At 53.7% G+C, this 26,405-nt stretch overlaps 1 protein-coding gene and 1 long non-coding RNA gene across 3 annotated transcripts in view; one reads left to right on the top strand and one right to left on the bottom strand.

Moving 5' to 3' along the window:
* TWIST2 (twist family bHLH transcription factor 2) overlaps positions 1-736 on the top strand; it is a 51,165-nt gene extending 50,429 nt beyond the window's left edge. The window contains exon 2 of the mRNA XM_019958024.2: positions 1-736. The gene's annotated coding sequence lies outside the window, so the exon portion shown is untranslated.
* Positions 629-26,405, bottom strand: LOC109556588 (uncharacterized). 2 transcript variants are annotated; one of them, XR_011565973.1, is made up of 6 exons: positions 26,111-26,398; positions 15,469-15,616; positions 6,729-8,079; positions 3,292-4,105; positions 1,111-3,136; positions 629-789 (listed from the first exon to the last, which is right to left on the bottom strand). It is a non-coding gene; the product is annotated as an uncharacterized lncRNA (long non-coding RNA). The 2 variants fall into 2 exon arrangements; XR_011565972.1 differs by lacking the exon at positions 629-789 and having other exon boundaries at positions 2,145-2,538; positions 2,715-3,136; positions 26,111-26,405.

The raw sequence follows: 26,405 nt of genomic DNA on the forward strand, positions 1-26,405 counted from the left end.
ACTCTCTTGCGGGGCTGAGTGCAACTGGCATCGGGGAACATCCGAGTCTGCAACTTCTGAAACCCGAACGACCTCCAGGAAGCCCCCCGCCCCATCATCTCGGCGCTCCCGCACGGCGTCCAGACAAGGGCCCAGCGGCAGCCCCCCGGACCACGCGGCCTCCGCCCCCGAGACGCCCCTGCCCAGGAAGTGGCGCTCACGGTCCGTCTCGCCGGTCCATCTCTCACGGTGCCATCCTCGCCGCTGTTTGAGAGTGTTCATAGACCCAACCTTGGGTTCTGTTTTTTTATTTTTTTTTTATTTTTTAAGGGGGCGGGGATTGATTCTGAAGATCGCTGAATTCAGGAACACATTTACAAGGATTTTGATTTTGTATTTCCCTCTAAGTGCCTTTTTTTTTTTAGTGTATATTTTTACAAAAATAAACCAGAAATGCCTTCCTGTACCTTCTGTTTCAACTGGACCAAGGCTCTTAACAAAGGAACCTCGAGCTACACTCCCCACCCCCGACCCCAGCCTCTGCATGACTGTCTCAAGTTAGCCTGGAATTCTCACCTCTCCCCTTTCTCTTCCTCCATGATTCGCTCAGCTAACCATTTTTTTTTTTAATATTTTCTGTTTCAGTGTATATGTTGCTTATTTGTTTTATTTATTGAGATGTCTTTAACGAGCTCAGTGACTGCAGCGTGGCTGTGTATACTGCTCCCCTCCCAGGAACAATAAAGACGTCCCTGCAGCCCCCGTCTTCCGTCTCTTCTCTACACTGCAGCCTGAGCACGGCCTGAGAACCTTGGAACCGGTTGCAAAAATAACAATCGCGTCACTTTAAAGGGGACCAGCAGGGATGTGAGACGTGTTAGGCTGTGCATGACTGTAGAACTTTCTAGAACCACCAGTGCTGATGTGGTTGAGCGTGTTCAGCAGGCCCAGGTCTGGGAAAGCTGGCCTCAGCCCCTCCATGTGCCCGTCTGCTACCCCGACCCCCATCAGCCACCCATCCTATGTCCTACCCCCGCGGTCTGAGGTCATTGCCAGCCAGGGCCAGCCCTGCAGAGCCTCCCCGGGTGGAATTCCTTGCCTGCCCCAGACACGACCTCCGTGCCCACTTACGTTTACCTCCTGGTGGGTCACTGTCTGCTCTGTGTGCCTTTGGTTTCCCTGATGACGAATTCCACGGCAGCTGTCCCGCCCCCTGCAGCCCAGTCCGTGCGGCTGGGCAAAGGTGAGGGTACTATGCCTGTGAGTGCAGGTAAGGAGGGAGCCTTGGGGCAGAGGCCCCATGGAGGCCATGGTCTGCAGCCAAGAAGGAGACTGTGGCCCTGGCGGGCAGGGGGATGGTGCAGACACGCTCCACGTTGGGCAGGAAGTCCCACTCCCCACCTGCTGGCCTCCTTACTATGTCCGTGGGCATCAGTAGGAGCTGGGGTGATGCCCAGGTAAAGGGTTTCTGGCCAGGGAGCTGCAAGTCCCCTGCTCACCACCCTGAGGCTCCAGAAGCATGGCTCATGGGGGACAGCTGGTACCTGGGTCAGCTGGATGGAGCTGTCCATGGGTGAGAGGCCATGCAGACCCCGTGCCGCCTCCAGACAAGGTTCTGGAGACTGGGGTCTGGGCCAGAACATGCTGGACCCTGAACCTTCTCACCCCAGTCTTTACTCCTGTTCCCACAAGAAAGGCAGACGCTCCAGAGATGCCAGCCTGTCCTCAACTTCCATCACTTTGCTGGCTCCTAGAAGTGACCTTGGTGCGGCGCCCTGCAGCCCGAGCCCCAGGGGCCTCTGCATCCAGCAAACACAGACAGACAGCTGCACACACAAGCATGCTGCATACACACGCATGCTGCATACACACGCATGCTGCACACACACGCATGCTGCATACACACGCATGCTGCACACACACGCATGCTGCACACACACGCATGCTGCATACACACGCATGCTGCATACACACGCATGCACCTGGACTCCTTGCCGAGGCCTTGGAAGGCAGAACTGCTGTCTTGGCAATGAAGTCCCGCCCTGTCCTGTGCTGTCCCGCAGGGTCCTTGAGGCCTTTGGAGGTCATGAAGACTGTGAAGGTCACGGTCGTTCCCCGGGGGCTGATTAGAGGCATGCCAGATCAAATCATCGGAAACTTACGGGTGGGGTGGCCACAGAGAACGTTCTTGATTTCCGAATTGCAAAGTCCACGCCCCCTCCTCCTAGAGCTGGAGGGGTATCTTTCATCCCTGCAGACTGACCAGCCCCTCGGTCTCTACTTCCGGTGACCAGGCCCTGTGAGCCTCCCACGCCCAAGCCCAAGGCAGAGGGCCTGGCCAGGGGTGACCACAGAGGGGGCAAGGAACAAGGAGTGCCCATGCAGGTGGGCACACAGGTACCCACACCGGAGAGTCAGGAGACCCCGAGGCCAAAGTTCAAGGAAAGAACCCAGTCATATCTGGGGACCCACGAAACCCACTCTTTGCCTCTGGATCCCTCCCCTGTGTGGACACATGCTCAGAGGAAGCCCACTTCTCCAGGTCCAGGCCTCCAGGTCCTGTGATGAGAATAGTGATCTCCAGTTAGCGGTTTGATGGCCACTGTCTACCTACTGTGTTGTCTGAGGGCTCACCTATCTATGTCTCCCTCCCTCTACCTAATCAGGTAGAGTTTCTTAAATTAACATTGCCATCCACAAGTTTTCCATGGAAATGTGGAAAGAGGTAGTAATACCTAGGCCATGAGAGGCATCTTTCAATAGCACAAGTGGTGTCCATCTGGGTCTCTGGAACTGACAAAGCCAAGGGGACCATTCCAGGGGGCCCTGAACACACATCACAGAAAAGGCTCTGGATAAAACTGCTACACTTCCAGGTTCCACTTAGTAACAGCTGGAGGAGGCCGTCCGTCTAGGCAGCTCGTTCTCCCGGCACCGCTTCAGGTCTCGTGCAAGGAGAACCCGCTGGACTGAACCCTCCCAACGGAAAGTAAACGTCACCATTAGCAGTTGAGCCAGGCCGCCTGGCCAACAGCAGGATCATTGACCAAAAGAGAGGCCCTCTACCTCTTAGTGAGTGTCCACTCCACTGCAGGTACGTGTCCAGCCTCTCTGGCCTCTAGTTCTGCGGTCACCTCTCCCTTCAAAGCAAAATGTCCTGCTTAGAGTGAAAAAAAAAAAAAAAAACCTGAATACAGGCACAAATCCTTCACAATCTGAGCCCCTACTTTACAATGCCCCCTTGGGCGGTGGGGAGGGGGCAGAAGCCGTGACCCCACTCCCAGCCCAGGCACACCCTATAGCCCTTCTGACCTCAGGAGTCTTTGCAAAGTTCGTCTCCGTGTGGGAGTCCCTTCCAAGGGGCAGCCAGAGGGGTGAGCAATCCGACCCTTCCCCGCTGTGTTCAGAGCTGCCGGGGAGACTCCCGGCCTCACTGAGTCCTTTCTTGGTCCCTTCAGGTCAGTTTAAATCTACAAAACTCAGGGCTTCAAAGATCAAGGTTTGATTCAAGGGAGGAAACTGCGGGATTGCAGGGGCCGTAGAAACTCAGTGTTCCCCAGAGCCCAGCACACCCAGGGAGCAGGAGGGAGGCGGCCCGCTGCAACTGCAGGTCCCTTACCACCAGACCTGAAGCCACCTTTGGATGTTTCTACACAAGATGTTTCCAGCTGGGATGTGGCGGTTTGGGCATGTCTTCTCGGGCAATGATAAAACCCAAGGGCATTTGGAGATGAGCTTACCAGAATCCTGAGACACCATATCAGAGGGGCAAGGAGGAGATGGAAGCTTTGAAGTCCCGACATCCCTGCTGTTCTAGATTTTGCTGTAAAACATGTCCCCTTCGATGGACACTTTCGCTCTTGCACGTGCGTGAACAGAGCTGGCGGGTGATGAGTTTCTAGGGACTCTGACTCCTCGGTGTTGCTGGAAGAGCTGAGCTGCGACGCTCCCAGCCTTCTCTCTGGGCTGGATGTCGGATGTGTCTTGCTTCCCATGCCGTGGTCCAGCTCTGCTCACTGAGACGTTCCAGGCCGAGAGGTCTCCAGACATCATTCATGGGAAGAGAGGCTCAGAATTGGCGCCAGGTGGACTTGGGCTGGGGACTCCTCTGATAAGACTTCAGTTGCTGCATCCATGAATATGTAAAGAGAAAAGGTCAGCAGGTGTTCTGACCACGGGGGTGGCCGAGCACCCAGCCCCTCCCCGCTCCACACCTTCCAGACTCCCCCTGTCACACTCAAGGGGCAGGCTCCTCCCAGAGCACCCCTTGGTGTGGCCTGGGTGACAGTGTCCCCCCTTGAGTGGACAGGGACCAATCCTGGGTTCCTTAGTGGGCTTCCGGTGCCCAGCTGTGCTCAGCACTCACTTCTTGCCGTCTGGCGTCAGCATCAGTCTGTGTGCTTCACCCAGGTGTGTGAGTTTTTCCCGGCATCGCCACGCAACCCACATCACCTATCAGGAAGGCGGCAGATTGAGTAAGAGGCGACTGGAGCTCTGAGCGCCCAGCCTGGGGAGGTGGCTGCCGTCGGGTGGATGGACGTCCTGACCCAGGAAGTAGGGGGCTGTCTGTGCTCCCCGCAGGGTGCAGCCGGCCCAGGCCAGGGGCTGGCTGTCGGCCCTCATGCTCCAGGCTTGAGACGAGGACAGAGGAGGGCACAGAGGCCCCAACCCTCCCCGGCCTGAATAAGGTCCCCCGCCCCGAGCCCCGGAGGAGACAGCCTGCCCACCAAGCCGTGAACAGCTGGGGCCCCAGAGAGACGGGGTGGTTCTGGTTCCATTTTCTCTGGTGCCTTCTCTCTCCTCTGGTTGGTCCACAGCTGTTGTTTGCAGCGTGTGTGATACCACGTCCCCAGAGCAAGCAGACACAGTCCCCGTCGGGAACTGGCTTTGAGGTCTCAGTCTCCCCAGCTGTGAAGTGGGGATAAAACCCCACTGCTGCCTTTCTCATGGGGCTTTGTGACAACCGGCAAGGCCGTCTGTGTAAAACCGTCTCTAGCCTCGGCTCACCGTCCGTAGGTTGCCCACAGGGTCCCGGAGTGAGCAGACATGGGACACCGCCACGCTCTGCTGACCCCACGGAGTGTTTGTGTGTCTCTCCGGTTTATCTTTTAACCAGCTGATTGGCTTTGGGGCAGGGACCAAGCAGGAGGGAGGCTGGGTCTCCCTTCACACGTGCCTATTCCCACCCACTCCACGGAGAAAGTCAGGGAGAAGGTTTTCTCTGCACAACCCCAGCTCCCCACAGTTCTTTAGTTTCTGTGCGTGGTCAGAAGCTCAGCTGAGCCAGTGGGCTGGGTCCCCGGTTCTCAAACCAGCTGAGAGTGAAGTTTCAGCCGGGGAGGGGATGGGCCGGGAGAGACAGCCCGCCCCCCACATTCCCGCCCCTCCTCCACCCGCCTGGTCCCCTCAGGAGGTCATGCAGAGTGACTCGTGGGTGCTGGGGGCAGGCAGAGGCCGTGAGACCCTTGGCTTAGTCAGACATCTGAATGAGCTCAGAATAAGAGCCCTGGGAGAAGGCGTTTTGGAGGAGGGGTGCTTTCCTGGAGGAGCCCCGGCTAAGCTCAAGAAGGTCAAAGAAACCGCGGGAGAATGGCTCCAGGAACAGCGCTGTGCCCGGGAGGGCCAGGTCCTCAGGGCGGCCGGGACGGTGCCTGGCCTCAGGGCCCAGGAACGGACACGGGGGAGGTAGCCACGTGGCCGGCCGTCTCCCCCGGCTCTGAGCAGCAGGTGATTGGAGCAGGTGCTTGTGGCAGCTCCCAGAGAAGGTGCCGGCAGGGTAGGCCTCCTCTGAGCCGCCCTACCCAGTCGGGTTCCAAGCCTTGAGTTTCTAAGGGGAGCCCTTCAGCAAACGGCCCCCCTAGACGAGTGCCCCCAGTGCACGGTCCCTGCAGGGCCCATCTCCTGGGAACCTGGATGCTGCAGGAAAACACCCGTGGGTCCCGGAAGAGACAGGAAGGAGGCTCCGTGAAGCCTGAGACTCCTGCTGGGGACACCCTGCTGGGGACAGTCGCCCTTCAGGGCAGAGTGCGGGGTGCAGAGAGGGGACCCGAAGATCCACCAGCTATGACAGAGGAGCAGCGTGCCTGAACGCTGATCCAACCTCGCCACAAACCCCATCCTTCCCCCCGGAGTGAGACCAGGGCACGGGCTGTGTCGTTTCCCCCTTCACAATTGTCATGATTTCAGAATTTTACAAGGTGAAAAAAAGAAAAAAAGAACCTTTTGGACATACTGGCATCATTCATCATAACCCACTGCCAAGTAGTGACCTTCACAATGACCCCTGGGAAAGAGCACCGCAGCCAGGGTGACGGGTGGGGATCCAGGGGAGCGCGAGGGGCACCCTCATGCCTGCCCACGCCGGGGGGGCCTGCGTGCATAGAAGCAGAAAGAACCAGGAGACCTGTCTCTGATTTGATGAAACATAACACAAAAAAATGACGACAGCAAATAGCCTGTTTTCCCCGTTTCCGCATCTGTGAGGCAGGGGTCCTGGAGACCAGCTGCGATCCGCAGACCTCTAGGGGACACAAATGTGGCAACACGGGAGCCTGTGTCCTGGGAAGGGCAGCCCAGACGTGTGCTCTCGCTGCGGGCTGTGGGGGGCCGTGTCGACACCCACCTTCTCAACACCCAGAGACTGGAAGAACCTCCAGGAGAGCGTCAGGAGCTGAGTCCAGCCTCCAGCATCCTGATCTCAGGACCAGGTCATGAACCCGGATCTGCGAATGGGAAGGCAGACGACTCACCTCCGCCTGACCTGCTAAAAATGCACATCCTCTCGGGGTCAAGGTATCCAAAACCTGTGCTTGATTGAGCTCTTCTCCATCTGTGGTGACATTCCGTCTGCTGCAGCCCTCAGGAGGGCGGGGACTGCATGGTACCAGGCAACGTGACCAATGAGTCATGCCAAGGCCTCAGGGAGGGGGAGGGGTGATCTGCTCATCCTGAGACTCGTCTTCTCATGTCCTGGCCAGATACTCCATCTCCCAACAGTGTGGGGGGCTGGGGGATAAATGTTTACTCGGCACACAGAGTGTTTTTTCTCACGGATTTTTTTTTAATCAGACCCTCCATAAAACAGGATGTTGCTTCTTCGTCTTGTTACTGCTTTATTTTAGTTCCGATTTCGAAAACATCATTTGGACGCCAAGATGAACAAAACCTGGCTCTTCATGATGTTGGGAATTGACCCAACAATTCACAGATTAAAAAAAAAAAAAACAAAACGAATCACACTGGAAAGAGTTGCACATTCTGTTCATCAGAGGATCTGCTGACCCTGCAGACCCGGTTCCTCCCACTGTCCGCGTGGGGAGTTGTGAGAATTAATAAAAACCAAAATGAAAGCTCCCTGCCTGCGCCTTGGTGTCTTCTGTGTGGATAGCGCCTTCCTGCCCACAGCTCCTCTGGGCAAACGGCCATCCCTCTGTGCGGCCACCGTGGTCCCAACCCCCGTCCCCTGCCCAGGCCATCTGGAACAGGGTGCATGTTGGACCAAGTGCAGCCGGCTGCTCGGATGCCAAGGGCATGTGGCCTGGGTGGCCGTGGTCAAGAAGATGGGCCAAGCAGCATCCTCCTGGGAACTGGGATGCAGGCGGGTCTTGGTGGCAGTGGGAGCTGAGGCCATAAGCCTGCATCTCTAGAGTCACAGCTGGGATGAAGGTGCGGTGACTTCGGCCCCCAAAGAAGCCGGAGAGAGAAAGGGGCCGGACCTATGAGGGAGGAGAGAGAGCTGGCCGGCAGGGGAGCCCTGGAGAGAAGCGGGGATGACCGCCCCACCCCAGGAGCAAGTAGAGAGAGGGGCCATCTGATCCTCGATGTCCTCACCTTCCAGACCGTGTGCCCTGTGGTCCAGACGTCTCTCAGGGCCTTGCTCACTTCCTCCTGCATGCAGGATAAGTCACTTCTGTCGTGTCTGACTCTTGGCGATGCTTTGAGCCGCAGCCCGCCAGGCTCCTCCATCCATAGGAGTCTCCAGGCAAGAACCTTCCAGACCCAGGGGTCAAACCTGCCTCTCTTATGTCTCCTGCATCGGCAGGGGAGAGTTCTTTACCACCTGGGAAGCCCGCATCCTCCTGACCCAGCTCTTCTACAGTCCTGTGGAGAAATAAGCTGTGTGGAACCCTGTCCTGACTGTGTGACCTCGGGGCTCAGAAATTCTCAGCCTCTGCCCCAGGGCTCCCAGCCACTTGTCCTAGACCCCTGGTCCCCTCTGGTTCGTGCTTTCAAATGCACGGGAGGGAGTTCACATTCCCTGGACAACACTCGACCCACAGGACGCGAGCTGGAGGAGAAACATTCCCCTTCTGTGGCTCGGGAGGACCGCTCTGCTCAGCAGGCCCTCGGCAGCATGGAGCCCCCGTCCACCACTCCCCCAGCACAGCCAGGCACCCTTGGCTCAGTTTCCCCTCCTCCCCGGCTTCCTTGTCCCAGGGCCCCCATCTCTCGTTCCCTGGAAACTTAATAGAATAGGCCACTTGGGCAAAAAAGTGTCGACTCAGACTCTGCTTTGCAGGGGACACCAAGCAAGGACAACCCTTCTCCAGAGGCGATGTAAGTGAACCTCTCTTCCTGGCTACACAAGCCACCATCCATAGGGTGCTTTACAAGGCAGTTTGACACTTCGACTTCCAAGAACGTGACGAACTTGGTGACTCAAACCAAATTCCTGCTGATAACCAGTGGGATGGGAAAAAAGTCTTTTAAAATCTTCTTAAAAGCAGGGAAGAGCAAACGAGATGCTGAGAAATTGAGAGCCTAAAATGGAGGCGGAAACGGGGCCCCAAGACACAGAGCGTGGCAGCGGCTTGCAGCCTGAGGGTATTTGGAGACTCAAGACGACGTGGGCTGCGTGGGTTTACGTGATGCAGAAACCTCTAAAAATGGGCAGTTGAATAAAAGAGCCTGTCTTCATGGATCTGAGACCCCCAGATGGACCCCTGCTTTCCCAGATCACACTGAGGGGCTTTAAGGTGACTTGGAGCTGAGTAGAGAGGGAGACACACCTGTGAGAAGCTGTAAACACGAGCCAACCCTGATGTGTGTGCACCTTAAATTTGTATTACTCTGTGGCCAGAACAAAATGAAAATGGAATTCTGAAAACATGTCCAAGTAACCCACAGGTGGCAGGAGAAAGATAACAGGGAAAGGAAGATCAGTGAGAACAAACAGCAGCTGCCCCCAAATGCAGATTTAAAGGCAAAGCAGTGTTGAGAGGAAAGTTTATAGCACTAAGGGCTTCGGCATGAAAAGAAGAAAAACCCCAAATCAGCATCTGAACTCCCACCTGAAAAACCCATAAAAACAACAAAAGAATTCAGAGCAAGCAGAAGTAAGAAATTAATAAAGATAGGATAAATCAGCATCATTCGAAATGCAGCAGCAGAGAAACTCGTAAATAAAGGAGGGAAGGCGCTCTGAAATAATTGGTAAAATCGGCACTCCTCCAGAAGTACTAGCAGAGAAAAAAAAGACAAAAATTGCTAATAAGGAAACAAAGGATTTTATTCTAGAGACTTTAGACATTAAGAGGGTAGTAAGCAAATCCTGGGCTTCCCTGATAGCTCAGATGGTAAAGAATCCGCCTACACTGCAGGTGATCCAGGTTTGATCCCTGGATTGGGAAGATCCCCTGGAGAAGGGAATGACAACCCACTCCAGTATTCTTGGTCACCGAGCAGCCTGTCGGGCAACAGTCCATGGGGTCACAAAGAGTCAGACACGACTGAGAAAATACTACAAACACCTCTATGTACATTTGCCAGCTTAGATGAAAAGGACAAATTCCTCAGACAAAAAATGTACTGCAATTCACCTAATAGGAAATAGAACTCTCTGGCCCAGGAGGCTTCACTGAGGATTCTACTGTTTAAAAAGAATTATCACCAATTTTACCCCATCTGTTCCAGAAAACAGAAGAGGAGGAAAAGTTCCCAGTTCATTCTATGAAGCTAGTAACACCCTGATGCCAAAACTGGAGGAAGACATTACAAAAAATAGAAAACTATAGACCAATATCTCTCATGAATATAGATGCAGAAATCCTTAACAAAATGTTGGCAAATAAGTTCAACAGCATATAAAAACAAATATACACTATAGCTGGAATCAAGATTGCCGGGAGAAATATCAATAACCTCAGATATGCAGATGACACGGGAGAAGGCAATGGCACCCCACTCCAGTATTCTTGCCTGGAAAATCCCATGGATGGAGGAGCCTGGTGGGCTACAGTCCATGGGGTCGCTAAGAGACGGACACGACTGAGCGACTTCACTTTCACTTTTCACTTTCATGCATTGGAGAAGGAAATGGCAACCCACTCCAGTGTTCTCGCCTGGAGAATCCTAGGGACAGGGGAGCCTGGTGGGCTGCGGTCTATGGGGTCACACAGAGTCGGACACAACTGAAGTGACTTAGCAGCAATAGCATGCAGACGACACCACCCTTATGACAGAAAATGAAGAGGAACTAAAGAGCCTATTGATGAAAGTGAAAGTGGAGAATGAAAAAGCTGGCTTAAAACTCAACATTCAAAAAACTAAGATAGGGCATCCAGTTCCATCACTTCATAGCAAATGGGAAAACAATGGAAACAGTGACAGACTTTATTTTCTTGGGCTCCACAATCACCACAGATGGTGACTGCAGCCATGAAATTAAAAGACACTTGCTCATTGGAAGAAAAGCTATGATCAACCTAGATAGCATATTCAAAAGCAGAGACATTACTTTGCTGACAAAGGTCTGTCTAGTCAAGGTTTTTCCATTAGTCATGTATGGATGTGAGAGTTGGACTATAGAGAAAGCTGAGCACTGAAGAATTGATGCTTTAGACCTGTGGTGTTGGAGAAGACTCTTGAGAGTCCCTTGGACTGCAAGGAGATCCAACCTGCCAATCCTAAAGGATATCAGTCCTGAATATTCATTGGAAGGACTGATGCTGAAGCTGAAATTCTAATACTTTGGCCACCTGACAGGAAGAGCTGACTCATTGGAAAAGGCCCTGATGCTGGGAAAGATTGAGGGCAGGAGGAGAAGGGGACGACAGAGAACAAGATGGTTGGATGGTATCACCTACTTGATGGACATGAATTTGAGCAAGCTCTGGGAGTTGGTGATGGACAGGGAAGCTTGACCTGCTGCAGTCCATGGGGTCACAAAGAGTTGGACACGACCGAGCAACTGAACTAAACTGATGACCAAGTAGGATCTATTCTGGATATGCAAGGAATTTAATGAATATAACCCATCATGTTAAAAGACTAAAAAGGAAAAATCAAATGATTTTATCTGATGCACAAAAAAGCATTTGAAAGTATTCAAAATCCATGATAAAAAGTTCATTATAAAAAGTAAATAAATGTCTCAGAAAGGGGGACTTTCTCAACTTAATAGAGAAGATGCCCACTCTTACCACTCTGCTAAGTCACTTCAGTCGTGTCCGACTCTGTGTGACCCCATAGACTGCAGCCCACCAGGCTCCCCTGTCCCTGGGATTCTCCAGGCAAGAACAGTGGAGTGGGTTGCCATTTCCTTCTCCAAAGCATGAAAGTGAAAAGTGAAAGTGAAGTCGCTCAGTCGTGTCCGACTACTAGCGACCCCATGGACTGTAGCCCACCAGGCTCCTCCGTCCATGGGATTTTCCAGGCAGGAGTACTGGAGTGGGGTGCCACTTACCACTCTAACTTAACATATAGCTGGAAATTTTAGCGAGTTCAGTAGGTCAAGAAAAGGAAATAAAGTGCATACAATTGAAAAGAATTAATAAAATCGTTGCTATTTGCAGATGACCTGGTTTTCTACATAGAAAATCTTAAGGAGTCTATTTAAATTCCGCAGACTTGTGTGTGCATTCAGCAAGGCAACAGGATGCAAGATGAACATACAGAAATCAATTGCATTTATATATATTAGCAATGAACACACAAACTCCCCAATTTAAAATACAACACCATTTACTATTAATCTCTAAAATGGAAATTCTTGGGTATATAAATCTAACAACACATGTACGGGACTTGCATGCTGAAAACCACACAATGTGGGTGAAAGAAATCAAAGCTGATCTAAATAAATGGAGAGACACACCAGGTTTGTGTGTTGCAAGAATCAACACAGCTGAGATCCCAATCCTCCCCAGATCAGTATACAGGTTGAAAGCAACCCCCACAAAAACCCCAGCAGGAATTTTTATAGCTAGAGACAAAATTATTCTAAAATTTATGTGGAAAGCAAAGTAACCAATAGCTAAAATCATTTGCAGCAGAAGAAAGTAGAAGGAATAAATCAATCCTACTCCAAGACTCACTGTTTAGCTACAGTAATCAATATTATATGATTTTGGCAAAGGGACAGACATATAGGTCAATGGAATAGAATGGAGAACACAGAAATAGACCCATGCAAATATTCTCAGCTGGTTTTTGATAAAGGACAAGAGCAATTCAGTGGAGGAAAGATAGACTTTTTAACCAATGTAGCAACTGGACATTAAAAGGCAAAAAAAAAAGAACTTCAGCCTAAGTATTTCTCTTTATACAATATTAACACGAAACAGATCACAAAGTAAACATAAAATCTAAAACTGTAAACTTTGGGGGGAAGAAAAAGAGAAAGACTTTATATCTTAGGCTTGGCAAAAAGTTATTAGAGTTGATACCTCAAATGCAACCTAAAAAAGGAAAATTAATAAGCTGAATTTCCTCAAAATTTAAAAACATTTGCTGTGAAAGACTGAGTTAAGAGAATAACAAAAACAGATGACAGACCAGAAGAACAGTTGTAAACCCCTTACCTGACAGAGGGCTGGCATCCAGAATACGTAAAGAACTTCTAAGTCTCAGCAGTAAGGAAAAGACAAGCAGTTCAACTGGGAAATGATCAAAAGACGTGGACAGACATTTCACCAGAGAGAACACACAGAACAGAAATAAGCACATGAAAAATGCTCGACCTCATTAGGCACCAGACAAATGCAGATTACAATCCAAAGTATAACCACGCACGTACCAGAAGGTCTAAAATACACATTAGTGACAGCACCAAATATTGATGAAGATGTGGGGAAATTGAAATATTCATGGCTCGTGGAAATGTAAAATGACACAGCTGCTCTGGAAAAGCACTTGGGAAGTTTCTCAGAACATTAAACATGCAACTACTATATGACCCAGCAGTCTCACTCCTGGGCATTTATCCCAGAAAAGGAAAACAGGCTCATACAAAAACTGCACACGAATGTTTACTGCAGTTTAACTGAAAATAGCCCCAAACTGGCACCAACCTGGATTTCCTTCAACAGGTGCGTAGTTAGGCTGTGGTCCACCCACACCTTGGAACATCACTCAGCAACACATAGGAATGAACTACCAACACACACAATAGCCTGGATGGATCTCCAGGGAATCATGGTCAGTGAAATAGCCAGTTCCAAAAGATGACATGCTGTACAATTCTATTGATGTAACATACTTGAAATGACAAAATTATGGAAACGGAGAGCAGAATAGCAGTTGCCAGGGATTAGGGAGAGGAGGCAGAAAGGAAGTGGGTATAGCTTTATGTAAGGCAGCAAGGTGAGGGGCCCTCGTGGTGATGGCGTGTGGACTGACTGAGGGATGAGAGGCTCTGTATCATGCCTGTGTCAATGTTTGTTCCCTGGATGTGATACTGCACTGAAGCTTTAAGCTCAGTTGGTAAAGAATCCACCTGCAGTGCAGGAGACCCCGGTTCGATTCCTGGTTCGGGAAGATCCCCTGGAGAAGGGATAGGCTACCCACTCCAGTATTGTTGGGCTTCCCTTGTGGCTCAGCTGGTAAAGATTCTGCCTGCACTGCGGGAGACCTGGGTTTGATCCCTGGGTTGGGAAGGCTGCCCACTCCATTATTCTGGGCTGGAGCATTCCATGGACTGTATAGTCCCTGGGGTCGCAAAGAGTCAGATACGACTGAGTGACTTTCACTTTCACCATTGGGGGAGACTGGCTGATGCATACGTGGGATCTCTGTATCATTCCTTCCAGCCGCGTGGGAATCAACAGTTGTCTCGAAATAAACATTTTAATTAAAAATAAAAATACATCAAAGTAAAATGGAATGAAGTGGATACTCTCCACTGTGAAGAAGGCACCTCTGCACGTTGTGGTGTTGGAAAGAGTGGTGATTGACTTGGGTGAGTGTGGGGACCTTGTGTGGGTCACAGGGCACCTTCAGCTGGTGGCTGCCTTGCTTTGGGTGTCCCCCCATCCTCATGTGAGAGATGAAAGAAGGGATGTTTTCAAAAGCCCCCAAGATTTTCCAAAGGTTTTCCTTCCAAGTTGGAAGCACAGTCCGTGCTTGTTGATATCTTGATGGTATCTGCCTCGAGGTCTGTATTTCCGATGTGCTAAGCTGTGAATCTTCATTTAGGCTCCTTTGTGATGCCCAAGAGGACAATGGTCAGAGCCTACGTCTTTCTTCTGCCTTTACTGTCTGTCTGTCTGTCTGTGCATTAACTGCAGCGTAAGCCCCAGGAGGGTCTGATCGTTCTCTATCTCGTTTCCTGCTGGCTCTCCAGGCCCTACCATGGGGCTCAGCCTACAGGGTCTGCTCAGTGAAGTATTGAACCGATTGAGTGGCAAGCCTATTTTGGTTTTGGTCTGGCGTGCCAGCCAGGACTGCTGATCCAAAGCAGAGGACTCAGCCCCTCATGGGAGAGCCTCCCTGCACCTGTGTGAATACTCACTCCACTTGCTGACTGTACTAAGTCACTCAGTTGTGTCCGACTCTCTGCGACCCCATGGACTGTTGCCTGCCAGGCTCCTCTGTCCATGGGATTCTCCAGGCAGGAATATGGAGTGGGCTGCCATGCCCGCCTCCAGGGGATCTTCCCAACCCAGGGATCGAACCCACGTCTTTTATGTCTCCTGCACTGGCAGCGGGTTCTTTAGCACTCGCACTGCCTGGGAAGCCCAAATGAGGTGACTGAGTCCTGTTTAATCTCTCCCAGCACGAGACAGTGAGCATTTGCGCTAGCAAATCACAGCCGAGTGAAAAGTGCACACACACAGGTGAGCACAAGTCCTGGGACGCACCGAGCAGTTCTGGTCATGCCGTTTCTCCCCAGGGTCCCCCACGAGGTGCAGGGTCCTCTGAGAAGTACTTTCTGTGTTCCCCACGTCCTTCCTTGTCCCCTTGCTTCTGCTGCGCCAGCCCTTCTCATGCTGCCCATCAAGCTGCCCCCTCCTTCTAAGGCAAAGTCTGATGCTTACCGTAGTGTTTCTGTGTTAGTTAAGGTTCTCCAGAGAAATGGTTCCAACAGCAGATAGACAGATAGGCAGACAGACAGACACAGAGATATGTAAGAGGAGATCTATTATAGGAACTGGGCTTCCCAGGTGGCTCCATGGTAAAGAATCTACCAGCCAAGCAGGAGACCTGAATTCAACCCCTGGATCAGGAAGAGCCCCTGGAGAAGGAAATGGCAACCCACTCCAGTATTCTTACCTGGAGAATTCCATGGACAGAGGATCCTGGCAGGCTCCAGTCCACAGGGTCACAAAAGAATCACAACTTAGTGATTAAACAACAATTACAGGAATTAGCTCCCTTGAATTCTCAGAGGCTGTGAAGTCCATCATTTGCCATCTGCAAGCTGGAGAACCAGAAAAGCAGGTGATATAACGCAGACCAAGAAGGACAGACAACCCAGGCAGCTGATTTCTGAGGTGGCAGAGGATGGGGTCTCAGCTCAAGCAAAGAGCAGCTTCCCCCTCCCTCCACCTGTTTGCTTCATCCGAGTCTCAAGAGCCTGCGTGACACCCACCTCCACTGGGAGGGTGGCCTTACCCAGTTCACTACTCCAAAGGCTTATCTTTGGGGGAAGCACCCTCCCAGACAAGTCCAGAAACACGTCTTACCAGCCATCTGAGCATCCCTTAGCCCAATCAGGTTGAAATATAAGATTATCCGTCACAGTTTCATTATATATTGAGCATTTAAATGTCTTGGGACTGTTAGTTTTTTTCAGTCTTGACATCCGTTTCTTTTTTTAATTGAAGTTTAGTTGCTGTACCATAAGAGTCTCAGGTGTACAATAGAGTGATTCACGATTTTAAAGGTTATACTCCATTGACAGTTACTGTAAAATGTTGGCTGTGTTATACAGAGTGCAGTAAGTCAGAAAGAGAAGAACAAATATCACATATATGGAATCTAGAGCAATGGTACTGACGAACATATTTGCAGGGCAGGAATGAGACTCGGACATAGAGAACTGACTTAAGGGCGTGGCGGGGGCAGGAGAGGGTGGAGTGAATTGAGAGAGCAGCATTGGAATGTACACATCGCCGCGTGCATGACAGAGGGCTGGGGGCATAGCTGTACAGATAGATGGCGAACAGCTACAGAGATAGCTGTGTAACCCAGGGGACTCAGCCCGGTGCTCTGTGATGACCTAGAGGGGCGGGACGGGGTGGGAGGTGGGAGGGAGGTTCAAGAGGGAGGGGACACGTGTGTACCCGTGGCTGATTCATGCTGATGTGTGGCAGAAACCAACCCAACATCACAAAGCAAATATCCTCCAATTAAAGACAAATACATTTTTAAAAACACTGAAGCCATGTTAGCTGTATTCCCCATGATGTAAATAAATCCTTGCTGCTTCTTTTATACCTAATAGTTTGTACCTCCGGAGAAGGCGATTGCAACCCCACTCGGGTACTCTTGCCTGGAAAAATCCCATGGACGGAGGAGCCTGGTGGGCTGCAGTCCATGGAGTTGCTAAGAGTTGGATACGACTGAGCGACTTCACTTTCCCTTTTCCCTTTCATGCATTGGGTGTTCTTGCCTGGAGAATCCCAGGGACGGGGGAGCCTGGTGGGCTGCCGTCTGTGGGGTCGCACAGAGTCGGACACGACTGAAGCGACTCAGCAGCAGCAGCAGTTTGTGCCTCTTACTCCCCTGCCCCTACATTGCCCTTCCTCTGCGTTTTAATTACGATTTTAAAAATTATGACAATCATTCCTGTGCTGGTGCTTTGGTTACAGACTCATAAAGGTTTCATCAAATGGAGCCCGCTTCCCTGTGGGTTCTCACGCCCCACCCTGTGACGTGAAGTGTGCAGCCCCCCGCAGTGCACACCACTGCCTGGAGACCCCCAGCCCGGCCCGCCTAGATGCTCCCTGGCACGACGACCCAGCGCTTCCCAGAGGCTGTGACTTCTCCCGTCTGCTGCCTGAACAGGCTTCTGTGGGCTGGGACGTCTCACGGTCCCTGCCGACAGGTGGGACAGCTGAACCCACACAGCTTATTTACCCGCCAGGATGGGCAGAATCGGGAGGCAGAGTCCTTGCTCTTGACTTCCCTGTTTCCCAGTCTGTTTCTCTCTCTCTCTCTCACACACATACACACACACACACACACACACACACACTCACACACACACACACCCTACAGTTATGAAAGATACTGCTGCTGCTGCTGCTAATAAGTCGCTTCAGTCGTGTCCGACTCTGTGCGACCCCATAGATGATAGCCTACCAGGCTCCCCCGTCCCTGGGATTCTCCAGGCAAGAACACTGCAGTGGTTTGCCATTCCCTTCTCCAATGCATGAAAGTGAAAAGTGAAAGTGAAGTCACTCAGTCGTGTCCAACTGTTCACAACCCTATGGACTGCAGCCCACCAGGCTCCTCCATCCGTGGGATTTTCCAGCCAAGAGTACCGGAGTGGAGTGCCCTTGCCTTCTCCAGCAGTTATGAAAGATACAGCCACCGTTAATATCACCTCTGCTAGTTCTCATCTGTCCTCAGTCTGTGCCCAGGGGTCAAGGGTGAAGTGGCCTCGTGGAGTGTGATGTTTCCCATCTCCCATAGGAGGCCCAGGAGGGCCTGTTCCCTGGGATGTCTGTAGGTGGGAGGGATGCTCCCAGCTCTGAACTGAGAACTGTGGAGGGGGGTCCATCAACCACAACGAGGGCCCATCCGGTCCCTGCATGGAGGGAAGTCCATCTGACTCACAAAGGAGACCCAGGTTGTGGGCCCTCCAAGGACCAACCAGGAGGCTGTCAGCTCTGAGCCAGGGTGTCTCGTCATGGCAGGGCCTGGGGCCGCTCGGCACTTGGAGAAAAAACGCACATCTCTGCGTCCTTCTGGGCTCTCACGTGCTCCAGGTCGGAGGCGGGAGGCAGACGGTTCTGCCCCATCCCATCCCCATTGCATTTGGGGGATGAATGGCTCTGTTCTCTGTCCCCCAGGCTTTCAAGCCAAAGCTGGGTCAGCCAACGCGGCCTTGCGTGGTCGGGTCCAGCTGGGAGAGGCGACGTCCAGGCCGCGGTGGTGGTGGGTCGGGGGGCCCGGCAGCCTCCGCGGCCCTGGCTTCTGCTGTTTTCCCGGGAATCGAAACCCCAGAACGCTGGCAGGCCCATCCGTCTCCCACAGGGCGACCCCCGCAGGAAGCATGCCAGCCAGATGTCCCTGCCAGCTTTCCTAGGGAACACACACCCAGAGCCCGTGCACGTGCACACACACGCACTCGCACACCCACATTAATCAGAGCTCTGTCTCCACTATCTCCCTGACCTCCCGCCAAAGCTGCCTGATCAAGGCGGTTCCCATCGCATGAGGACCGCGGATGCTTTCCGAGGGCTGGGAGGGTTTCGTCAGTTGGGTTCTTTCCAGCATGAGTCACTGTCCGCCTCTTCTCCGTAATTAGTGTTCTGGGAGTTGCTGGTGTAACTCTGGTGAAGTCCAGAGAAATTAATCAAAGTGTATCTTACACTCGAAACGCAGTCAGAACCGCCGTCCGGCCAAATTCCCCAGCACTGGCACACAGTCAGCTTGTGCTTCCCTCCGCTCCCTTTTTTCATATTAGTTTGCAATTTCCCACATGCTCCTCCTCACCTTCCTCCCTCAGTCTGGGCACTTTCCTCTTCAGTATTTTGTTCTGGGAGGTTTTTTCATTGTTTTCCCAACCACCGGCAGTTTCTCAACCGCTGCATACCATCCGTCTCAATAAAATGGTTCTCACGGAAGCCAGGCCCAGGAGGAGCTGGGTACATGCCTCTCCTTTGACGCGGCCTCGCCGTGTCCACGTGCTCCAGGACTGCCCTGCTTTGTGGCCACGTCAGACGCGAGACAGAAGAGGCCCCATGGGCCGCCAGACTGCACTTGTACCCAACCACACTCCAGCCTGGCAGGTGTCAGCACATGGGGTGCTTCTAGTGTGATGACCAACGCCCACGTCCCAAACCCCCATTTCACTGGAGAGACTGAAATGAGAGCAAAGGATGGCAAGACCGTGTGTGCAAACAGAACTCTGACCCACAGCCTGCAGCAAGCAGCCAGGAGGCCAGCCCCTTCTCTGCACTAATCAGCCAGGAGGCCAGCCCCTTCTCTGGACTAACCAACCAGGAGGCCAACTCCTTCCCTGCACTAACCAGCCAGGAGGCCAACCCCCTCTCTGCACTAACCAGCCAGACCACCAACCCCTTCTCTGCACTAACCAGCCAGCAGGCAGCTGCTCTGAGTCAGGCTGTCTTATGTAGGAAGTCAGACAACTATCTCTAGGAACTGGTCCAGGAAGTGAGACAATAACCCTTGTAACAACTGGCCCCGAACAACCGGGACTTGATTAATAACCAACAGCATCTCTAATTTCTGTCCCCTTTTCCAGTTTCCCAGAGAAAGCCAGATCTGCACCCTAACGAACGATGGGGATGCCCCACTGCTAGTCAGCCCACCCCCACTTCCCCGTGCCCCCACCTCCGAGCGGGGCACTGGGGAGCCTTCTCTCTGTCCACCGGGCAGCTCCCCTGGCCTCTGTCTGCCCAGCGTCTCTGCCAGACCAGGTTGCGCTGGCCGAGTCCCTCGCTAGAGCCAGCTCTACGGGGGCAGGCTTTGTCCCCGTCTGGGTGGTCTTCGTTCCGTCCACACACTCTGGTCCACAAGAGTCCCAGGCAGCAGGCCTGGTGCTCCGCACTCGCCGGGGGCCCCTCTCAGGAGCCATTGTATGACCCAGGCTGGACTGCTCCCCTGTCCTGTGGGGTTCTCCTAACCTGGTAGCTAATGTTTCTGGAAGGCAAGCTGTGACTTTGTAGGAGAACTTACTTGGTGGCATGGGGCCAGAAAGAGGGGATTCCGGCTCCCCAGACTGAGTTCACAGACAGCTCAGGCCTCCCCAGCCCCCTGCACAGCGCGTGTGCCCATGTGTGACCAGGTCCACCCGGGCCCCAGCCCTCTCAGGTCGCCCAGGCTCAGCACACCTGCCTGTCACCTGCTGGCACTCAGTCCGGCCCCTCTGCAGGGAGGGCCCCGTGCCTTTCCCCGGCCACTCCTTACACTCTAGCAGACTCAGCCTAGGCACCCCCTCCTCCAGGAAACGTGCTTGAGCTCAGCGGGAGCCCCGCCTCGCGTGTGTCCACAGCCCCCACATGCTCCCGTGTCTGGGCCAGGACTCTATTCCTGAAGCCCTTGTCCACCTCCAGGTGAGGATCACACGGCCCATGCCACGCCGGCACCCTCAGCCCCGTCTGAGCCGGGACAGCAGGCATCCACCCGTGGGGGTCAAAGGCACACCCCGTCCAGCTGGCAGTGCAGCTTTTAGACAGGGGATGTGCCGGATTCAACCTACAGACACAACTCTGGTGGGCAGTGTGGTGGGTGGTAGATGGAGAGATGGAGCTGGAGAAGCCCTGGAAGAAATACTGGTGAGTCCAGGGGCTGGCGAAGGGCAGGGGAGGGCGGGGGAAGGTTGGGGGAGGGCACGAGAGGGTGGGGGAGGGGGGAGGAGGGAGGGCGGGGAATCCTGAGTTGTTCAGCTCCTGATCCCCTTTCAGAAGACAGACTCCAGGTGACCTCCAGCTTTCTGAACATAATGGCCCTAAACTGTCCTCGTGGCCTGCTACTTCAAAGGATAAAGTCTGCCAGGCATCTCGATTAGGATTTCTGGGATCTGGTGCCATTTCTGTGTGTGCACAACTTGGGGGTAGTAAGGATCCCACAGAGCCAAAGGACAAAGACCGAAATCGTGGCCACTCACCTATTTGGCCACCTGAGTAGACAGGTGAGCCACTCTCTGTGCAGTTAACTATGGGAATGGTCTGAAAAAGAACTCTATTTTGTAAAGGGTCCCTGAGCTTGGCTGCAGTTTTCGTGCAGAAGCAAGGAGACGCCTGTGGGCTGCTAACAGGTGCAACAGGGACCGGGAAGACTAGGATGGGAAGCTGCCTCCCTGCTGGTGCCCCTGCCAGTCACGTCCCCCTCGAAGGAACTCTGCCGACCAGGCCCCCAGAGGTGCAGCCGCTCAAGCTGGGTGGGGAGGCGCCCCTTTGTCCACATCTGCTGGGGTGTAGCCTGGCCCTGATGCCTGGAGGCCTGGGCACTTGGAGCCCCCGGGACCCAGGGGTTGAGGCTGAAGGGGAGACCTCTCCTGGTCCTAGGGAAGGAGGTGAGTGCCATCCAGGGCACGGGGCAGCCATGGGGACAGACCCCAGGTGCACCGACAGCCATTGAGGATCTTCATGACCAGAGACTCTGCCCTGCAAGGCCTGGCGGGGGGGGGGGGGGGGGCGGCGGGTAGCAGGTCCCTGCAGAGCAGGCACGTGTCTGGAACTCGGCGCTTCTGACACTAACGTGGCTCAGCTGGCATCCGCAACCTATTGGTTCTTGGCCTCATCTGGGTGACAAGTTCTTAGCCTTCTCTTCCAAAAAGTGGTCCATCCAGGAGACGCTGTGTTATCAGACACCTCTTGTCATCACTCATCAAGAGACATTCCTCTGTCACCTCGTTTCAAAACCTTGGGTCTTTTACCAATTTTTCTTGAAAAGGAAGCAAAATTTACCAGTTGGTCAGTCTCTGCTCTCCCTTCATCACTTGCTGATTCTCACACTCTATCTAAATAATAATCTTTAGCCCATCAGAAGGGTCTGGGGGCTTCTGATCTTATTCTAGAGCCACGGTTCTCCACCAGGGGCCATTCCCCTCCACCCCCCAGGAACATCTGGCGAAATCTGGACATATGTTAGGCTATCACATCTTGGGGGTGTTTCCAGTAGAAGATGCTCCTGAACACCCTAGGGGGTGCACACCCTACCCCCAGCAAAGAATGACTCGCTTCAAAATGTCAATAACAGAGGCTGAGAAACTCCCTTCTAAGTTTTGTCCAAATATCTTCTCATCTGTTTTGTTTGGGTGAGCCCTTGGCTTTTGTGACTGATTTCAGCTTTTTCCATATTTTAAATACATTTATTTCTACTCTTCACGCCATGTATGTTTCTGCTAATGTGATCTATTTCCATTTTTACTATTTTCCCTCCTATTTCCTTAGACCTTCTTGGGATCATACACTGCAGACTCGGTATGCTCATATTCTTATTTTGATAAAGAAATCATTTCAACCCCTCCGGGTGCTGCCATGACCATAATCCTTCGATTTTTTACGTGTAATTTTTTTCAGTATCCTCCCGTGTAAGAAGTCAGATTGCATTCTTGTTATGTTCATAGTTTCACTTTCCTCTTCACTTCCTCGTGGACCCGCCATCTCCGGTGGAAAGTGTCTCTCATCACCACATGGTTGGGCGCCTGCTTACGTTCCTGTCCTCACTTGTGTCTCACTCTCTGTGTCCAGAGAAGGAAGGGCAGGCTCCAGCCTCTGCCTGTGGTCCATCTAGGGGGGGAAAGGGTAGGAACGGGCGTGCTCTTGTGTCCATCGGCTGGGGGAGGCCTCATCCTATTTCATCTTCTCTGAACAGGTGTTCTTCCTTCTCCAGCAGTTACCCTCACATAGCCCTTACGAGTGGAGAAGACAATGGCATCGCACTCCAGTACTCTTGCCTGGCAAATCCCACGGACAGAGGAGCCTGGTAGGCTGCAGTCCATGGGGTCGCTAGCAGTCGGACACGACTGAGTGACTTCACTTTCACTTTTCACTTTCATGCGTTGGAGAAGGAAATGGCAACCCACTCCAGTGTTCTTGTCTGGAGAATCCCAGGGACGGGGGAGCCTGGTGGGCTGCTGTCTATGGGGTCACACAGTCGGACACGACTGAAGCGACTTAGCAGCAGCAGCAGCCTTTACAAGACTGCGTGTCATGGTGGAGACAGGGTTTCCGCCTCCTCTCCTCTCCCTCTGCCGAGCACTCGCTGTGACCCAGTCCCACCCAGGTCATGTGTACCCCTTCTGCGGGCCCACCGCAGGCCCTGTCCACCAGGACCTAGACCCAGGCCAGCACTCCATTCTCAGCCCAGGTCAGGGCCCTGCAGGGAGCAAAGACCAGGGCCCTGAGATACAGGATGGGGACCACCAAGTTGATACCCTAGAAAGCGTTCAGCCCCCCAGTTCCTGCCAACGAGCCCCTCCAGCCTGTGAACCACGAGTGCTCCCCCTGCCTGAGAGGACACAGGGGCCCCTGCTTCCTGACACAGCACAAGCCCTGGGCCCACACCGTCCCCCTTGGTCATCAGAGCAATAAGTAGGTTCACGTCTCAGAGGCACCCGACAGGGGCCATGGAACTCGGCCAACATGACCCCATGACCCCAGGTGCCAGGAGGCCCCGGGGCAGCTGGACCATGAGGTGGATTGGGGAGTGCCCCAGGGAGAGTGAGCTTAGTGACGGGAATGCTCTGGAGACCCTCAAGGCTGCGTTCTTCCAGAAACTCAGAGAAGCCCGGTCCTCACGAGTGATGGAGACAGGCAGGGGCTGCTGTGGGGACTGGCGGGGACAGCAAAGGAGCTTAAGGCCAGCGACCTCCCCCCACCCCGGGGGGAGCCACGGGCACCCGCTGCAGGGTGCCCTGTGTCACCGGGCTCGGGCTGGGGGCTGACCTCTGGGGGTCTGGGGGTGGGGAGAGCTGTTCCAGGGCTGGGCTCCCAGACAGCAATGGGGATGGAAGAGTCCCCGGGGTCAGAAGCTGGGACACAAACATGTGGTAAGTGGGGTTTGGAGAGCAGTCTGTCCCTCCGAGAGCTGAAGGATGTGGCCACTGCCGTCCACGCTCCCCACAGTCCCGACTACAAACGGCCCTGGGCCTCGTCTTCCCAGACACCAAGAGCTTCATCCACGTGTCTTCTTCTAAGGTGAGGGGCGCTGTCGGTCAGGAGCTGACCTCCTCTGCACCCTGGGTGCAGGCTGCAAGCTCCCACCTCCTTTTGGGAGAGAGGAGCTATGTCCGGGATGTTGGTTTTCCCTCCATGCAAACCTCGTTTTTGTCCTGCAGCTTCCTCAGAGAATTCTCCAGAAACAGCACTCTCCACCAAGCATCAGGGGTGGGTTTTGTTGACCGTTTTTCTCATTGAGCATTTTGTAGGGAAAGGCAGAGGAGAGGACTCGCCAGTCTCTCGCCAGTCTGGGAGGTGAGTCCCAAAGATCCCCTTCCTGCCTCGCTCTCCTGCGCCACCACGAGGTGGTCCCCTCCCCTCCCCTCTGCTCCCTCCTGGAGCCTGAGATCGGCTGCTTCCTAGACCCTGGTCCCAGCCCTGCAAAACCCTGGAGGAAACCTCCCCAGCCCCCTGAACCAGCAGCTTATTATAACTGGTTACTGATGCTGAGTTTGCCCCATTTCTCACTGTCCACCCAAGTTGGTTTCAATGTGTCCCCACCAGCTACGTGAACTGTGTCCCTGAGAAAAGGTTGTGTAGATATCACTTCCCCATCTTGATACATAAATGGGGGAAAACAGATACAAACAAACTTAGGTACATGGTGCTGCAGGTTAACGGAGAAGGCGATGGCACCCCACTCCAGTACTCTTGCCTGGAAAATCCCATGGACGGAGGAGCCTGGTAGGCTGCAGTCCATGGGGTCACTAAGAGTCGGACACGACTGAGTGACTTCACTTTCACTTTTCACTTTCATGCATTGGAGAAGGAAATGGCAACCCACTCCAGTGTTCTTGCCTGGAGAATCCCAGGGATGGGGGAGCCTGGTGGGCTGCCGTCTATGGGGTCACACAGAGTTGGACACGACTGAAGCGACTTAGCAGCAGCAGCAGCTGCAGGTTGAATAGTACCCCCTCCCCCAGATTCACATCCTCCAAGAACCAGAATGCAAGAGCGTCTGCACAGACATGGTTAAGTGAGAATCTTGGGATGGCAACACCCTAGATGCAGGGAATGCATGCTCTGTCATGTCTGACTCTTTGTGACCCCATGGACTGCAGCCTGCCAGGCTCCTCTTCTGTCCATGCGATTTCCCAGGTAAGAAGACTAGAGTGGTTGCCATTTCCCCTCCAGGGCATCTTCCTGATTGAATCCGCACCTCCCTCATTTCCTACATTGCAGGCAGATTCTTTGCCTGCTGAGCCACTGGGGAAGCCCCTCCTTGATGTAGGTTGGGTCCTCAATCCAGTAAACAGGGTCCTTAGCAGGGGACCCAGACACAGAGGGAAGGCCGTGCGAAGAAAAGGCAGAAACTGGAGGCTGCAGCCCCGAGCCAAGGGATGAATGGCTGGAGCCGTGAGAAGCTGGGAGAGGCAGGAGGGAAGGACCCTCTCCTGGGGGCGCAGGAGGGAGGGTGGCCCTGCCGACCCCTGGATCTGGGGGCTCTGGCCTCCAGGCTGCAAGACAACACATTTCTGTTGCTTTGAGTCTCTGGTGTGGCGACTGGTTACAGCAGCCCCAGGAAATGAACATCCCTGAAGACGAGGGAACAAAGACGGTGCTGCTGAGATCCGATCCTCTTCCCTGTGAGGGTCCCCTCGGCGATGTCTCAGCTTCGCCCCTGCATTCCTGACCCCCTCGGACAAGACTGTCTCCCAGTGGATGACACAGGAAAGAGCTCCTCCTCCCTCCATGACCGGTCAGTTCTCGTTGTCACCTCATTGTCACCCAAACGTCTGAAGATTTAACTCCGGGTCCTTGGCAACCAGCCCAGGCCACGCCCAGCAGGTGCCCCCGGCCTGAGCAAGGGTCGGTGCCCAGAGGCTCTGCCCCTCTGCAAGCCAGGACAGTTTCCCGGCCTGAGGTAAGGACAGAAAACTCGAAGTCCAGCTCTGCCCCAGAGAACCTTCCAGATCACCCAGCACCAGCCCCTCAGTCGTAACTTCCTGGGGGCTTTGACCCGGCCTCCCACGGCCGCCCTCCTCCCCACCCGGCGGGCAGCCTCCAGGAGCTTTGCAGTGAGGGTTTCGTTCTCTCTCTCTGTGGCTACTTACAGGTCTTTGGAAACGAGAGGCCCCTCAGAAGGGCCAGCTGTCCCTGGGACCGGGTGACTTCTCACGGCCGTCTGCGGGCAGTACCCACTCGGGGCTGAGCACCAGGTGGGGGCGTCTGGCCAGTGTCCCCGCCCGGCTCTGCCTCCATCAGCAGGACGGGTCCCCACCTCCCAGGTGGCTGCGAGGGCAGAGCCCCCCTCTCCCTGCTCCCCCGCAGCCTGACTCACTCTGTTTTTCTTTCCTCTCAGGTCAGCCCTGCGGCCAGAATCCTGGCGGCTCCTTCTTTCAGGGCCTT

Source organism: Bos indicus, chromosome 3 (assembly GCF_029378745.1).
Source record: "Bos indicus isolate NIAB-ARS_2022 breed Sahiwal x Tharparkar chromosome 3, NIAB-ARS_B.indTharparkar_mat_pri_1.0, whole genome shotgun sequence".
Lineage (NCBI taxonomy): Eukaryota > Metazoa > Chordata > Mammalia > Artiodactyla > Bovidae > Bos > Bos indicus.